At 50.4% G+C, this 17,286-nt stretch overlaps 1 long non-coding RNA gene across 1 annotated transcript; it reads left to right on the forward strand.

Moving 5' to 3' along the window:
• The first annotated feature begins 1,689 nt into the window (after positions 1-1,689).
• On the forward strand, positions 1,690-16,913 carry LOC123832886. Its single transcript, XR_006788137.1, has 3 exons — positions 1,690-1,822; positions 6,276-6,477; positions 16,783-16,913. It is a non-coding gene; the product is annotated as an uncharacterized LOC123832886 (long non-coding RNA).
• Positions 16,914-17,286: the final 373 nt, after the last annotated feature.

Here is a 17,286-nt window from a genome sequence, read left to right on the forward strand (position 1 = left end):
GGTTTTTTCCTGGAAATGCTTCTCAATAAATCACTTTCACATGAACCTTTGTGTTAGGTTCTGCTATTAGGGAGTCCAACCTAGTACAACACACATAGAACTGGAAACGTGGTCCTTAAAAACTGGTTGTTACTTCACCACCATGAGCATTGACCCAAGTGGGCCTTGAGTGGGACCTTGTAAGATTTGTATAGCTGACCCAGCAAATCTGCAGATGCGACTCTAGCTACTGATACCCCAAATGCTCTCCCCTGCTCATCCCCAGTCATCCCTTCCTCGGGCTCATCTTCCCTGACCGCCAGGTCAAAAATAGACCCCAGTTACTCCATTATGCACATATTGGCACCTTGTTGCTTTCCTCTGGGGCACAGACTAACCATGGCCTCTAATTATTGCATGGATTTGTGCCTTCCTTTGGCTTTGATCTTCACCCCAGGACTGTAAGCTCTGTCAGGTCAAGGGCCTCCTCTTGTCTTGCTTCCTTGTACTCTGTGTCAAGGCCAGTGCTTGGGGAAAGTTCGTGGAAGGAATGACCACATTCCCCCTCCTCTATTGCGTCCATCAAGCCTGCCTTCTGCTGAAGTTGCAAAAATGGTCTTGTATGTCCAGGGCCGATGAGACATTAATAGAGGCCTGCTATGCAGAAATATTGGAAAACCCATGCGGCCCGAATAAGGAAAACAGATGAGGCACATATACGTATAGGGACTGTTTAGTCTGGGACATAGCAGCCAGTAAACAGATTGTGCCGGACAAAATCCCCTCTTTTCCCTGAGTCCCTCTGCATGACTGTGCCTGGTGCCTCTGAGTCGGATTCTCTCAAGGTAACAGTTACACCATGAGAGGGATTTTTGTTTTGTTTTGTTTTGTGGGTCGTACATTAACCCTTTGGGACAATTAGGACCTCTCTGAAGTTGTGAAAATAAGACGAGTTCTGAAATCTTCTACCCACTTAGAGGGACCAGAGCAGAAATTCTCAAAGTGGGTCCTGCAGAACACCACTATTACAGGACGTTAAAATAGGCTTCCACAGAAACAAAAACATATATAGGTTGAAAAATATATTTAGGAAGAATCTTTAATATGTTAATATATATATTTTTAAGATTTTTAAAAGATTTTATTTATTTACTTTTAGAGAGGGAAGGGAGGGAGAAAGAGAGAGAGAGAGAAACATCAATGTGTGGTTGCTGGGGGCCGTGGCCTACAACCCAGGCTTGTACCCTGACTGGGAATCGAACCTGTGATGCTTTGGTTCCCAGCCCGTGCTCAATCCACTGAGCTATGCCAGCCAGGGCTAATATGTTAATATATTTTGTTCATGACTGTGGAACTTATGTTATCATAGAATGTCCTCTTCATGGACTCTCACATGGGCAGTGCTGCCTTTGAGGTGGTCTGGAATGGCTACTTCACACTCGGTCCTCATAGTGTGCACCCTTGTGCTCCCAGCCTGCAAGAAGTCCTCACTGTCTTCCACGTAGAATAGCTCAAGAGCCTATTCCACCACTCTCTGCTTTGTATCTTATGATCTGTCCAAAAGCAAAGTCTCCACCAGTCCGTAAACATTCTGCCAACTTTCTCAGTTCCGGTTTTATTTTGCTGTGCAACAGACCATTGCAAAACCTGATGGTTTAAAAAGTAACTAATGTTTATTTAGCCCTTGGATCTGCCCCTTGGGCCGGGCTCAGCAGGGAAGGCTCCTCTCTGTTATCTGCAGCCTCTACAGGGGCTGCTCACCTGTGTCTGGAGGATCTGCGTCCGGGGTGACTCACACACGTGGCTGGCGGTCGGTGCTGCCTGGTGGCCGAGCTGTCTGTTGGTACGCTCAAACTTGACCTCGCCCTGTGGTTGCCTGGTTTCTTCCCGGCATGGCGGGCGGGTTCCAAAACACAGGAAGTGGAAGCCTGGGTTTCTCAAGGCCCGGGTTTGGAAAGAGCTCAGTTTCGCTCCCACTGCATTCTATTGCTCAAGCCGTCACAGGACGCAGATTCCAGGGCAGATGACACAGACCCTGTCTCTAGAAGGGAAGCGCGACAAAGAATTTGGGGGTCATGTTTAAAGAAGGGCTGTAACAGCTCTGTGAATTTGCTCTTAAAATTCCTCCTGTCTTTAATGTTCCCTCACCCCTGCCCCTCCCTTGCCACCTGGAAAACCGCTGATTCTTCAAGTACAGCTCCAGTATCACTTGCCCTGTAGAAATGTTCTTGTTTCCACTTACTTAGCATGTTATTTTTATTGCTAGTCATATATTTAACACAGCATACTAATGTTGGTTGTCTGAGAGGGCAATAAGTCGTCCCCTCCTCCAGTTCCTAGCACTGGACCTGTGCTGAATTAATGGACTAATTTTCCAGACCATCTGTTATTATTATAACAGCTACCCTTTCATAAATGTTTACTGTTTAATAGGCTCTAACATATGCATCTTACAAATATTATCTTACTGAAGCCACACAAGTAGGAAGCTGTTATTGTTTCCATTATACAAATGTAGAAACTAAGATCATAGTAAGTTTTCCAGGGCCACACAGCCTGTAAGTGGCTGAACCAGAATTCAAACCTAAGTTCCAAGTCTATGTTCATACCCAATATGTTCTGATTTGAAGAGTGAGTTAGTAAAAATAGCCACTTATATCCTTTCAACATTGAGGTAACCAAAGAACTCTCTCAAATAGTTGATCTGTGGACTCTGCTACAGAGTTTTAGGAGGCTTAACTTAATTTCATTCCTACAAACCATTATCTGTCATTTTAAGTGATCCAAATATTTGAAGAACTCTTATGTGGAAAGAAGATTTGAACTTGGGTTCAAGATGGCAAATAAGAAGTAATAGGACGAAGCTATGAGGCAGAGGCAGATTTTGGCTCAACATAAGGAAGAACTTTTTACACATTAAGACTGACCATAGACGGAATAGGTCACCATCGGAAGTGCTGAGTTCCCTCTCAGTGCAGGAATCCAAGAAGATTCTGGATGACCATTGGGTTATTCCTGAGAAGTGAGCTAGACATACGTAATGAATATGCGGCCTTTGCTCCCCAAAGCCCTTTCCCTGTCTCCTGATAATTCTACAAACATTGTCCTCTGGGAAGTACTCTCTCCCTCACTCTCAGGTCATGCGTTTCGGGTGAAGTTTAGGTGGACTTGAAGCTATCCAAGCCCCTGCAGTGGTCACGTGACTTAGGCCTGCCCCATCAAAGCTTTGCATTTCCCTTGCCACACTGATTACTTCAGTGATGAGTAATGATCCAATCATAGCCAGTCATTCATTCAACAATATATATGTTGATGTTTTCTTTCAAATCATAAAGGATTGATGTGTATAGGAATTTTCCTCTCACTGTAAACCATTGGAAAATAAGTTAAAATATATAAAACAGCTGTTTTCAGACATTGTATTTAGGCAGCACAGGAATGTGATCTCCGAGGGACAGAAAGCAATGAAAGTGAGCCCTGGGATCGGCCAGGTAACCGGCTAGAGACAGTGTCCAGGACGCGGCACAGGGCAGGGGAATCCGCAGAGAGGCTGCCGGTCTCGCTGAGCTGGGAAGACCCAGGCTGGCCTCCGAGGATGCCGAGTCGGCTAGAATGTGTGCGATAGATTTCTGGAGAGGAGGAGCCCGGGCAAAGAGAGAGTTCCAGAAACCTGCCCAGGAGTTTCCTTCCATCTTTGGCTGAGTGTCAATCTATTATGCATAAGATGAAACCCCACGGGGCTTAGCCTGTCTTGCACATTAGCTTCTGGTTTTGACTGTACTGAGAAGGCTTTGTCTACCAGTGTTTAAGTGCATGGGCCAGGGCTTTGTTTCAGCCTCCCCTGCTGCCTGTTCCAACATTTCCTTGCCACAGCTTTCGCAGGGGTTAACCCCAGTAAGGACCGCAGTAGCTCGCTCGATAGCCCTGCAGTTGGTATATTGTTCAAAGTTCAATATTGCTAATATCATTTATTATTATATTAAAATCATGCTACTTACATATTAAATCATATTAAGAAATTTAACACAGGGAAGGCTGGCAATGAAAAAAAATGATGCCCACTCCTTTTCTTCTAAAGTATCGCCCAGTGAATATGTGGTGAGGTGACAAGGACTGCCGCCCTTGGAGCCCAGCCCACTTCTTGTCTGTGCAGCTGGTGACAGAGGGCAGGGCCGGACGCAGACTCTGGCAAGCAGCCACTGAAGCCACACCCCATAGGTGTGCCTGGAGCCCCACCTAAACTGGCTGCCCAGGTAGGGAGAACCTGTGTGCGGGGAAGGCCTCCCGGGTGGTCCTCCCCAGATCTCCTCCTGTGCGCTCTCCCTCCCCAGACACCTCCTGGGAGCCCCAGTCACAGACTCACGAGTCCCCCATTGGGAGTGCCACTTGGGAGAACAGAACTCTGGCATGGAGATTTCAGCCTCTAGACGTAAGAACAGGGCCTGACATATAGTAGGCTCTCAATGAGGGCGGGGGGAGAAACCTCAGGTTGTGGAGCCATAGAGTGTTAGAACGGATGAAATTCAGAGAGACTCTTTTTTTTTTTAAAGATTTTATTTATTTATTTTATTATTAGGGAGGGAAGGATGGGAGGTAGAGAGAGAGAGAGAGAGAGAGAGAGAGAGAGAGAGAAACATCAATGTGCGGTTGCTGGGGGTTATGGCCTGCAACCCAGGAATGTACCCTGGCTGGGAATCGAACCTGGGACACTTTGGTTCCCAGCCCGCGCTCAATCCACTGAGCTACGCCAGCCAGGGCTGAGACTCTTTATCAACTTCTTGTTAAGCTCCTTCTGAGCTGACTGTATTTTAGAATTGTTTCTCTGTTAAGTGAGTCCATAGACTTAAGCCTCAAGAACAACAGGAATCCCTCCTCCTTCCCTCTCTCTCATTTTCTTCTTCCCAGTCAGGAAGTCACCCACGTAATGATAGGCTGGTTAATATTTAACTATCATGTCTTTAGAAGAAAAGAAGCCTCGATTGGTAGTGCTCTGCCAATTCCTGCGGTGTAAATATTTCCACCATGGCCCTTTCCAAACTACTAATAAGATGTCACTGAATGTGGAGTTGGGGCACGATGTATATAGTCAGCTCTCTCGAGCCAGGACGAGCTGGCTCAAGCCGTCACTGCACCGTGTGGGCTGTGGGCCTGGGCTTGGAAGACATGCAGATCTGACTCAGGTTCTGAATCTGGCCAACTTTGGGCAACTCGCTTAATCTTCATGCACCACCATTTCTTTGTCTGCAGGATGGGGATGATCAGATTATGCATTTCATGGGGCTGTTCTGAAAAGCCGTTGGCCCCATGTACTCAAAGGACAGCACTCGAAGGCTGGTCTGGCTCATCTGAGCACTCCATGCAAGGCAGCTCCTATTAGTTATTGTTGTAGTAGTAAAATCACGGCACACAATAACTTCTTTCTCTCTGTGCCAAACATTGCAACAGCCCGGCAATAAAAATATAAGCTCCCCAGCCCTGGGAAATGTCTGGCCCGTTCCTGTGACACAGTGACAAGTTGGGAACAAAGGCACGTGATGATGTAGCATTGGCGGCCCAGACTTCGGGGAATCTGGCGGCTGGAAAGAAACAATTATGGCAAAGATGAAGTGACCTGTTTCTCTTTTTCACTCAAAACTAGATTTTTGGCTAGGAGGCTTCCTTCAATAGTCCCGTAAGAACCTTTAGGAAAATGGATTGTTTCGGCCACAAAGCAGAGTGTATTCTGATCCACGATATGGCTTGCACATGAGAGGATGACTGTCCAGCCCTGCCAAGCAGGAATGAAAGAGAGTGATGTTTCCTGCACAGAGGCCAGGGGGAGGCCGCCGAATGCCCCTCGCTCCTAGGGACCTCCATGTCTTTGTAGCCACAAGGCCTTGTCCAGGGGTTGGCACATAGTAGGGACTAGAGAAATAGTTGCAGAGGTCACACAAACATACATTGAATGCCTATTTTGTGCCAGGCATTGTGCTCAGCATAGGGACTCAAAGATACAAAGATGACACACTATACGGCTTCAGAATTCATTGTCTTCTGCACGAGAAAGACAGGTGAATAAACAGCTGTCACTTTAGAACAGCGGTGTGGAGAAGGTCCTGGGGGGCAGAGCTGAGGCTGCGATGAACTCTCTGGGGTATCATGGAAAGATTCACACAGGAGGTGGCATGCGAACTTGGTCTTGAACCCTGAAGGACTGGACCAGCTGAGGAAAGCAGTAGCAGCCGTCCAGGTAGAGAAGCAGATTTGTATAGCAGGTAACATTTCAGGGCTAACTAGAGACTTGTTCTTCACCCCAGGCCTGAGCTGTCCAGCATGCGCTGCACCCAGAGGTGAAGCCAGATTGCCGGATGCCCCCAGAGCTCTCTTCTCCTTCCTCCCACAGTGGCAGTGTTTCAGCTGGATGCATGACTGCCAAAAAGGTCAACATTTCCCAGCTTCCCTTGCAGCAAAGTGAAGCCATGCAACTTACTTCTGGCCCATGAGACGTGATCCCAAGTGGTATGTCCTTAAAAAGAGTATGTGAGGATTGGTCTTGTCCTCTGGGCCTTGGCTGTGGCTGGAGTGGGTGGTGCCCAGAGGGGAGACTTTGGAAGTGGAGATGGAAATTACTTTGGAGGATGGCAAAGCTGCCCTGTGTGCTGGACTTCCTACCTTTGAAGTGGCATATGGGAGTGGCATGGATCTCATCTAAGTCCCTGTGTTTTGTAGCCTCTATTGTTGTGTCAGCTTAGCCTGCATGCTCACTGCCCAGCTCATGGTGTCATTGTATTTAAACTCTTCCAATAGAAAACTTGCCTAAATACCCGAGTCTTTTCCTTCCATGTGGACTTGTGTTTCTGAGAGCAAAAGGCTGGATTTGCACTTTTGCTTCTCGTTCCAGATTAGGTAGACAATATCTAGTCAGTGGTGGCAGCAGCTGGGGAGCGGGCAGAGTAGTCTGTCACACGAGGAAGGTCCGGGCAAATTCAGACGGAGAACACGAGATTGAGAAGTCAACAAGTCTCTACCCAAGCAAGCCGCATTGACCCCAGAGTCAGGGTCTGTGGGAGCTGGACAGAGGGAGCCGTCCCGTGAGGACCCCCACAGGTAATGATCATCCCTCTGCCAGCGCGCAGCAACGTTCTCCTGGGCCCCGAGACTCAGCTCAGCCTCCTTCCAGCAGCTCAGCCCCCAGTCCACGAGTTCCCCTATCCCCCTCCAACACCCCTGGACATACTAAACCCCACCCCAAACCCAGCAGGGGGTACGTGGTCACCTTGAGCAAAGATGCTGACGTGAGGGTAATGTGGTCAAGGTGACTCACTGAGGCAGGGCAGGGGTGCCCAGCTCACTTCTGTCACCCGAGAGCAGATGCCAGAGAATGAGTCAGATGCTGTGTCAGGGCAGTTTCCAGGGGTTCCTAGCGGTGGAGGTCCGGTAGGCATGCGGCTGGGGCGGAGGGGTAATCGGAGGCAACAGGAGAGTCGAGCTGAACTGAGTCTGCGAAGGGCCTTGAGGAGTAAAGAGGAGGGATTCATGTGGAGGGAGCGGGCTCAAGCTGTCAGACAGTGTTAGGCACCGGTGCTCTGGAGGCAGCGGGAGGGTGTTTGGAGGCAGAGAGACCGAGGAGTCCAGTAAGGAGGTTCAGCATGAATCTGGGCAGGTGTCATAACAGGGAGCCGAGTGGTAGCAGCAAGGACCCCATGGGGAAGGATGAATTTTTGCGTCAGTTAGCATGTAGAATGGCTGAACCTGTGGCTGAAGGAAACCGAGGCACCCAGGATGATTGCCCAGATGTGAGAGAAGGCAACCGGGTAAATGGTGCCTTTAATGAAACCAAGATCCTGGGGAAGGAGCGTGGGAAGATCATGAGTTAGTGGCAGGGCCTTCCGCAAGCAGGGCGAGGCCCTGGGCCAGGTGGGCTGGGGAGGATGCAGGCTAAGTAGGGGCGCGCCCTGCTGCCCAAGCACCTGGCAAAGGGGCCTGGCCTGTGACTGGCCTGTAGCACCTGGTTGTGGAATTTAATTGAATTAAAACTCAGTGTGAACACAAGGCCCTGACTTCAAGCAGTGAGGGAAAACAATTCCACGGCCTGGCAATGACATTGGCCTCTCAGCTCCAGGCCCGCAAGAGAGCAAATCTCTCTCTGAAAGGGGGAAATACAAAGAAGGGAAGTGGCCCCAGTCCCATTTCGGAGGGACAAGGTTAGCCCCCGTTTGGGGAAAGTGTGTGCGGACAGGACAGAGGCGGCTCTGAGACGGAGCCACCCTCCAGCTGGGACGGCTGTTGGTCGCGGATGCACGGGGCCCCGCTCCCCAGGAGCCCCCTTCCCCGCTTTGTCTGACCCTGCGCTGACAGCAGCTCTTCTGAAACAAACCCAGTCCTGGGGAAGACAACCGTCTCCCTGGAAGGGAGAGCTCGGAGGGAAACGGCGCGCAGGAGCGAGGTCTGCCCGTGCCTTTGGGCGGCTGCCGTGTGAAAGCGTAAGTCCACGAAGAGATGCTTGGAGACTTTCCTGCTGCGGCTGGGGTTCTTCTGTTACCCTTTCCACTCCTGGAGTGCGGCCGCTCTGGCTAGGAAGGCCGCAAAGCCTGGCTGGATGGCCCGGATCACGCGGGTCACCGTCGGGTGAAGGAGATGCAGGCGTGGGGCTGGGGGAGCTTTCCTGCCCCCTGTCGGTGCTCAGCTCTGTCCCAGGTACGGCCTCGCCAAGTCATTGCACCATTGCTGAAAGGTCGTGGGCTGGAGTGCACTCTCCAGAACTCCCAGATCACCGAGATGGTAATGCCGAGAGGTGTGAGCGTGACTGTGTGTTGTGTGTGTCGGGGAGAGGTATGCACGTGTGACCAGCAGGATGCTACAGCACAAGGTGACGACAGGTCACAGATGGAGAGGAGACCCGGCGGCTCGAAGTCCCCATGCTACATTTCGTGTGTTCAGCCAGCATGCTGGGAGGGCTTGCCTTGTGCTACGTTCTGGAAATGTGGGACTCCGGTGTGGCCGGGCTGGGTGGGAGTAAAATAGTAACATCCACAGTGTTTTGGGCACTCCATTGACATTATCTTGAATGTCTACAATTATCTAGAGTACCTAGAATATCTAGAATTATCTCGAATGTCTGGATGTTGTCACTTTGTAGTAATCACAATTGATGTGCCAGAGTCTATGCTAAGCAGTGAAATGTACATTGCCTTTGACCTTCCTAAACAAACCCGGGTAAACGGACCCGGGAGAGAACTGGCCATTTTCCACTGTACAGATGAAGAAACCGAGGCTCGGGTTAACAACTCGCCGAAGTCACCCGGAGGCTCCACCCCTAAGCTCATCCTTTGCCTGCTGGCAGGACCGCCTCCTCGTCTCCAAGCGAGGGGTGACGGCGCCTCCTCTGCAGGGCCGAGATGATCTGACCGTGTCTGGGAGGTGTTCGGCGCGGGGCGGCACTCAGCGGGCCCTCACTGCAGGCGTTCTCCTGGAATGCTGCTCCGAGTTTAGCTGGACCAGGCCCCGGGCCGCAGAGGGAAGGCCCCGTGGGGTCGGCTCCTTCGGCCTCAGTCCCCGCACCGTGGTGCTCATTCTCCCCTCGCACCCCAGTGCCTTCCCCGTCGTGGTCCTTCCAAGTTGAAAGAAAAGGAAAACCAGGCCTCATGTCAGGGCTGTGGCCGCTGGGGCTGTCTCTTTCCCATCTGTTTCTCCAGAAGGTTCTGGAATGGTGCATCTGTTCCATATAAATAGCTGTGGAACTAAATCGTGCGCCCTTTTCGCCTCGTGGGCCACAAGGCCGTCCCCCTCCCCCCACCACTCCCTTCACCCCCACGAGCACTTAAACGGGACACCGTGTTGTCCTCGTGTCAGACCCTCGGGCGGACTTCTTCACAACCTGCTGTTCCATCTGAGCAAACAGAGGCTCGGCGAAGGGAGTGACGGGCGGCTGGTCGTGCTGCACGAGAACAAGGCTCTGGGCAAAGCACCGTGGCGGGGCCAGCAGCCCCTTTTCATCTGGTGGGTGGCAGGAGGCGTGCGCGGGGGCGGGGGTGTGGCGCTCACCTCCAAGTCCCCTCCAGGCCTCGCCGCTTTACCCGCCCCCGTGGTCTCCCAGTAAATTGCTGCAGCATGTGCCTCCTGGCACCGGCCCTAAAGACCACCCAGGCACTGAGGCAAATACCCAGTGCGGCACCGACCTCAGTCCAGAGCAGGTGCCTCTTGGAGCCAAGCATGGCCTGTGGTCTCTGGTGCCGGGTTGCCTCCCAGGTGTGCCCCGAGCAGGCAGAACTGAGAACACGGTCACGCGGGCCAGGGAGGGAACTCCGGGGGTCGGAGGCTACCCACCACTGTCCCGGCACTGCCTGGGGTATCTAGGTTCCCAGCATGCAGTGAGTGCCTTTCTGCAGAACTGGGTGAGAAGGTGCATTCTTGCGAGTCAAAAACAAAATTAATTATTAGGAGAGTTCATGCTTTTTCAGGTCACCCAGAAATTCTTTTGTGAAGAAAATCGGGCCCTAATAGGCCCTCTTTAGAAATCCTGATGTCTGCGTGCAGGTTTGCTTTGTGCACCCCTTTCTTGCTGTGCCCTCACAGGCCCCCAGAGTAGGAGGCAGAAGACCTCTGGGTGTAGCTCATTCACTGTTCACCCTTGACCTTGAGAAAGTCAGTTAACAGTTTAGACTTACCGTTAACTGACTTTCACTGATGAACACTGAGGAGGCACTAAATCCATGGGAGTTTGGGACTAAGGGGAGCTTATAGTCTTCTTTTCAACAAAGTGGAAAATGGCCACCACTCTTCTCTTCTGGGGGTTGTTGAGAGTTGCTGCAGACCACTGGGGAAATTCAGATATTATCTATTTATTCGTTCAACACGTATTTTTGAGTGTTTACCTGAAATGTTCTGTTTGGAAGCGAATGACCGTTGTGCACTTCGGTCGCTATTTGAACGGAGGTGAGCACACAGCAGCGTGGACCTGGGAAGTGTGTCGTCTTCTCCTCGGGGAAGCTGGGCGGTCTTTGCAGGGCAGGTACGCGTCATGGCTAGTGTTCACTGAGTTCTGGCCGTGCGCAGGACCCTGAGCGGGCCAGGCACGTGAGCCCTGGAAGAGAGTGTGTCCGAGGAAGACACGGCACAGAAGAAGGCACAGAGGCATGGAGGAGAGCACCGTCAGGGAAGAATCTGTGGTCGGTGCTAGGTTGTTCATAACAGAGCATTGCCACAGGGTCGTGGGAATGGCTCTTACCCAGGTGGGCCTCGGGGTGCCTCTTATGCTTACTTCTGCCATTAGTCTCGTGGCTCTCCAGCAGGCTGGTAGCACTCCCCCAGGTTACATTTGCAAATGTGGGGGAGCATTTAACACCAAGAGCACAAGGGTGTGAAACACCCTGCAGGGAGTGCCCAGGATGGTCCCACGGGAGGAAGACTTGGCCTGCCTGCCTGCAATGCTAGGCCACCTTCTTTGGGCCTCACTTTTGTAGTGTTGCAAATCCAAAGGCTCTCTTCTGACCACCCAAACCACTGACATGTTCTAAAACATCGGCCTTCTCCCTGCACTCCTCTAGCACCCCCATGGATTATTCTTGGATTCGGAATATAACTTTCCTATTCTTGGTTTCAGGTAGCAGTGTTGGCGAAAAAATAACCTTATTGGGTTTCAGGGCTCAGACCCGGGTGAAGCCACTTCATTACGTGGGTGCCAAAGAGGTCGATTGCACGGTGTAAACACCGGAGGGGCTGGGCACCGCCCCCTGCTCACGGTGCTGCTGGCTCGGGCCTTCTCCGTGCCTTCTGGCTTCCTAACCGCCTCCCTCGCTCTTAGCTCTTTTAAGCCTTTCGCTTCTCCTCTCCGTTGCCAGAGAAGTTGTCTTTGCCCAGAGCAAATGCGACTGTTTCCTTTCCTTTCTTTCTTTTGAAGTATGTTTTATTGGTTATGCTATTACAATTGTCCCAATTCTTCTCCCTTTGCCCCTCTCTGTCCGGTACCCCCGTTCCCTCCAGCAATCCCCACCCCTCTTAATTCATGTCCATGGATCATGCATATAAGTTCTTTGGCTTTTCCATTTCTTGAACTATTCATAACATCCCCCTGTCTACTCTGTGCCTACAAATGATGCCTCTTAATCCTTGCACCTTTCCCCCCACTCTTCCCCTTCCTTCTCCCAGCTGATAATCCTCCAAATTCTCTACATACCTATGATTTTTATTCCTGGTCTGGTGGTTTGCTTAGTTGTTGTTGTTGTTGTTTTTTTTTAGATTCAGTTGTAATAGTGGATTTGTTGCCTTTTTAATGTTTGCAGTTTTGATCTTCTTCTCTTTCTTGAATAAGTTCCTTTAACATTTCATGTAATAACGGCTTGGTGATGATGAACTTGTTTAGCTTTACCTGGCCTGGGCAGCCTTTATCTGTCCTTTCATTCTAAATGATGGCTTTGCTGGATAGAGCAATGTAGGCTGTAGGTCAGGGGTGCCAAACTCATTTTCACGGGGGGCCACATCAGCCTCACGGTTGCCTTCAAAGGGACGAATGTAATTTTAGGACTGTATAAATGTATCTACTCCTTAACTAGGGGCAAGGATCTTGGTACTGCCACTGGGAGAAACAAGGTGCTGGGCTGGATAAAACAAGGTGGAGGGCCAGATATGGCCTGCGGGATTTGTGTTTGCTACCTGTGCTGCAGGTCCTTGCTTTTCATCACTTTGAATACTTCTTGCTAGAACCTTCTTGCCTTCAAAGTTTCTTTTGAGAGATGAGCTGATATCTTATGGGAACTCCTTTGTAGGGAGCTCTCTGCTTTTCTCTTGCTACTTTTAAGATTCTCTCTTTACCTTTGGCATTTTAACTATGATATGTCTTGGTGTGGTCCTCTTGGGGTTCAACTTGTTTGGGACTCTCTGTGCTTCCTGGACTTGGATGTCCATTTCCTTTGTCAAATTGGGAAAGTTTTCTTTCACTGTTTTTTTCAAATAAGTTTTCAATTTCTTGCTCTTCCTCTTCTCCTTCTGGCATCCCTATGATTTGGATGTTAGCACATTTGGAGATGCCCCAGAGTCTTCTTATACTATCCTCATATTTTCTGAATTCTTGTTTCTTATTTCTGTTCTGGTTGAATGTGTATTTCTTCCTTATGTTCCAAATCTTTATTTGAATCCCAGCTTCCTTCCCTTCACTGTTGGTTCCCTATAGACTTTTATTTCACTCAGTGTAAACTTCATTTCTTCCGTTACATTTTTGCCACACTCAGTAAGTTCTTTGAGTATCCTGACCACTAGTGTTTTAAACTCTGCACCTGATAGGTTGGTTATCTCCATTTCATTTAGTTCTTTTCCTGTGGTTTTGTTCTATTCTTTCATTTGGGCCATATTTCTTTGTCTCCTCAATTTGGCAGCCTCCCTGTGTTTGTTTCTGTGCATTAGGTAGAGCTTCTTTGACTCCCTGTTTTAGTAGTGTGGTCTGTTACAGAAAAGGCACCTGTTAATTGTGGGGGGCAGAGCCTTTGGTATTCACCAGGGTGGGGCGACCTGCCTCACTGCTTTGTGGCTCTGTGTCAGGGAGGGCTCGGGGAGGGGACTGTGCCTCTGCCTGGCTTCTGGGGGTTTGCCTGGCACTTGCCCCATTTCTAGTCACACTTCACCCATTCCCTATAAGTGACCGGAGACCTCCCGGCTGTTGCTCTGGTGCTGAATCCCAGAGTGGGTGGGTTTGCACACATTCTAAGGCCATGTGGGTCTTTTAAGCAGAGTTTCCTGAAAATCTGGCCATTTCTTTCACTGCCCCAACCCCCACTTGTTCTTACAGCCAGAAGTTATGAGGATTTATCTTCCTGGTGCTAGAACCCCGGGCTCTGCAGTCTGGCCCGGGGCTGGGATTGCCCGCACCCAAGGTATCCTTCCTGATTTCTATCCACCACCTGTGAAGGTGGGACTGCCCACACCCTCTCCATGCCCCCTGCGTCTCCTCGCCTCGCTGCCCGTCTCCAAGCCTTTGCCCCTCCTACTTGTGTGGATGAATGCAGCATCTTTCAATCCTTGGTTGTTGGACTTCCATACAGTTCATTTTTCTGATGGCTTTTGGTGTTATTTGTTTTGAGATTTAGTGATAATTCTTGTTGTGGTTGCACAAGGAGGCAAAGTGTGTCCACCCACACCTCCCTCTTGACCAGAAGTCCTCTATTTCCTTTTCTGCCGAACACCCTCGTGTGGTTTCTCATCACCCCCAGAGCCAAATGGATGCCCTGGGATTCTGGCCCCGCAGCACCTCCCAGTCTCTTCTGGATGGAGGACAGCCAGGTGCTTGAGGCCATGGCCTCAGGACCCAGGCTGTTCAGATGCCCCTCTGCCCCCACGCTGCTGTTACTGTGTGGTATTCAGTAGTTCACTTACTCTTTCTATGCTGTAAAAGCCACATCATTAATTATGTCAGTGTGCACAAAAATGGTATGTGCTAATTTGTGTTTATAAGCACATGGAACAGTGCCTAAGTAGGGAATTATTAAGATTTGTGTGTGTGTGTGTGTGTGTGTGATTGACCCCTTCTTGGAGTATTGGATTAAGTACATAAAATGAAATATTCAGGATTATAAATGGAACAATTTCTATTGAGTAGGATGATCAAATGTAAAACAAACATTTAGGATGTGTGCAAGGTACGTGCTTTTTGAAGTGTTAGACAATAATACCCAGTGGCAGGCTAACATGTACCGCAATTCCCAAGCAGCAGTGAATGCGCTCACATCGTGACCCTCTGCAGCGACCCTCCTATGAGATGGAAACAGCAGTTGTTCCTGTTGGTGACGCGGCCGCAGGGGCAGGGACCGCTGACGCTGCTGCCGTTTGTTGCCTACACCGATGACTGAAGGAAGGAGCAAATTTCAGTCGGAGGATAGTCAAAAAAGAAGTAAATTTTGTTCCCTTTCAAGTTCATGGATCCTCTGGAATTCTTGAATCCTTTAAGGAGACTGTGGATCCAGATTTAAGAATTTCTGGAGTAGGCAGAGTGAATGGTATCAACCAGCTAAGGAGCAAGGCAGTACCAACAGAGCCAGGAAGGCACCAGGACGAGGACAGCGGGCGGCTGTAAGGGCAACGACAGCCACAGAGGCTGAGCAGACCCCAGCCCAGCAGGGCAGGGTGCTCCTCAACCTGGCAGATCGCTTCCTAGAGAAATGCACGTGCATTTTGCCTGTCTCTTCGAGGGGAAGTCAGAGGTTTAAAAATGTTGGCAAGAGCCCGCCTCTCCTCCCTCTGAGTCTGAACTGTTGTCAGGAGGTGTAACGTGGAGTTCAAGGCCTACACGGTGGGCTCAGCCCACTGGTCTTGGGTCAGCTCCACCCCTGGGCCACCTCAGGGATGCACAGCTCCCCAGGGGTGCTGCTGTTTGAACACCATGTGGTTTCCCCTCTTGTGGCCTGAGTACCTGGGTGCCTTCTGCCCAGGTCTCTGGCTCTCCCAGCAGCCGTGGGCTGCCCTCAGAGCGCACATCACACCCTGCTTGCGCCTGCGTGTTGACCTGTGTGCTTTTCTTATACGAGTGTGAACGCTCTTGCGGGACACCCCCTCCCTTGTCTCTTTTTACATCTTCGTCTCTGCTGGGCATGTGCTTAGGGAAGGCTTTTTGAAGGAAGGCGTGCCCTGAAGGGAGGAAGGGAGTGATTTAGGTAACCGGGCTGCTAAGGGCAGCCGTAGACTGGCGGCTTCAACGACCAATGTTCATTTCTCGCAGTGCTTCGTCTCCCAGTCCAGAGAAGATGCCAGGGGTGGGTTTCCTGGTACTTTGACAGGCTAAGCCCCAGCTCACAGGCCTGGCTGGTACTGCAGGCCATGGTGGTCTGATGAGCGTGAAACGTGACTGTGAACTAACGATTCTGCTCTCAGGTCCCACGGCAAGTCCCCTGGGTCATCTCCCGGAGGCAGACCCTCCCCCTCTGCAGGTGGATTTCAATTTTTTAATAGGCCTAAGTCACCCAGAACTTCCTCTTAGGAATAAGATGGGAATAATGCTCAGAAACACTCTTTTGGGCTCCCCGAATCAAATGGAGGCCTGGGAGGTAGTAAAACTGATTCGCTCCTTTGGCTTGTAAAGCAGCTGTAGAGGTAATTTCCAAAGAAACATTCCAAGCAGACTTGGAGCAGAACCGGCGTCGTTAGACTCAGCCTGCGGCTCGGTATGCGAGGAGGAGAATGCGTTGGAAGGGCCGGCTCTCACCTGCAGGGCAAGGTCCAGCTTGTCGCCTTCACAGATCAGCCTCATTGGCTTAAGGAACAAATACAGCCTTTCTAGCAAATTTGCAGAGGACCGGACATGTCAAGGGACTTTTACACTTGTTATCATTCTAGACCTCACAGTGCTTCTGTGAAATTATCAGGGGCAAATATTTTCAGCCCCATCCCGCAGGTGGGGGAGCCTGACGATCTGTCGAAGGTCCCAAAGGTAGTGGGAGGCAGAGTCAGCCCACACTCGCCGCCGGTACTTCGGTGTCGCCGAGGACACACACAAAACCCGCAAGGCACACTCCCGAGAGTCTAAGCCTTACCGTCTCCAGCAGTCCTCGTCAAGGTGGAGGACGGGAAATGCGTACTTCCCAAGAATCTGCTGTGTGTTGGACATTACATACTTACCTCGTTCGAGAGGCATGATAGTGCAGAGCGTGGCTTTGTCAGTTTGGGTTGCTCTGATGAAATACCATGGAGTGGGGAGCTTCAACAACGCAACAGCATACATTTATATCTCACAGTTTTGGGGGCTGGGGAATCTAAGATCAAGGTGCCAGCAGGTTCGATGTCTGGTGAGGACCCTCTTCCTGGGTCATAATGTCCTCTTCCTCCCTGTGTCCTCACATGAAGGAAAGGGCAGGACTGGACTTCCTCTTACCACCGCGAGGAAAGCGCACACCAGGGAGCCTTAGTCCCATCAGCCTGGGAATGAAGGCAAAGGAAGACCTGAGTGTGATCGGAAGTCCGGGGTCCTGGCCTGGCTGATCCCAGAGTGTCATGTGAACGTGAATTGTGGTAAGTTACTGAAATCTGAGGACTGTTTGTTATGCATTGTTATAACAGCAATAATAATGACAACAAAAACTTGACTAACATCCTGTTCAAACCAGCCTAAGAGAAAAACATGTATTGGTTCATGTAACAAGCCTGCTTTAGGTCAGAGACTCAGATTATGTTGCCCTTCTCCATCCGTCCATCTGTCCAACCATCCATCCATCCATCCATCCATCATTCATTCCATCTATCTATCCATCCATCATTCCATTCATCCATCCACCCATCCTTCAATCCATCCATGCACCATCCATCCATCCATCCATTTATTCATGTATCCACTCTCCCTTACCCCATCTG

The sequence above is a fragment of the Phyllostomus hastatus genome, unplaced genomic scaffold (genome assembly GCF_019186645.2).
Source record: "Phyllostomus hastatus isolate PE091 unplaced genomic scaffold, TTU_PhHast_1.1 phas_scaffold_21, whole genome shotgun sequence".
Taxonomy (NCBI): domain Eukaryota; kingdom Metazoa; phylum Chordata; class Mammalia; order Chiroptera; family Phyllostomidae; genus Phyllostomus; species Phyllostomus hastatus.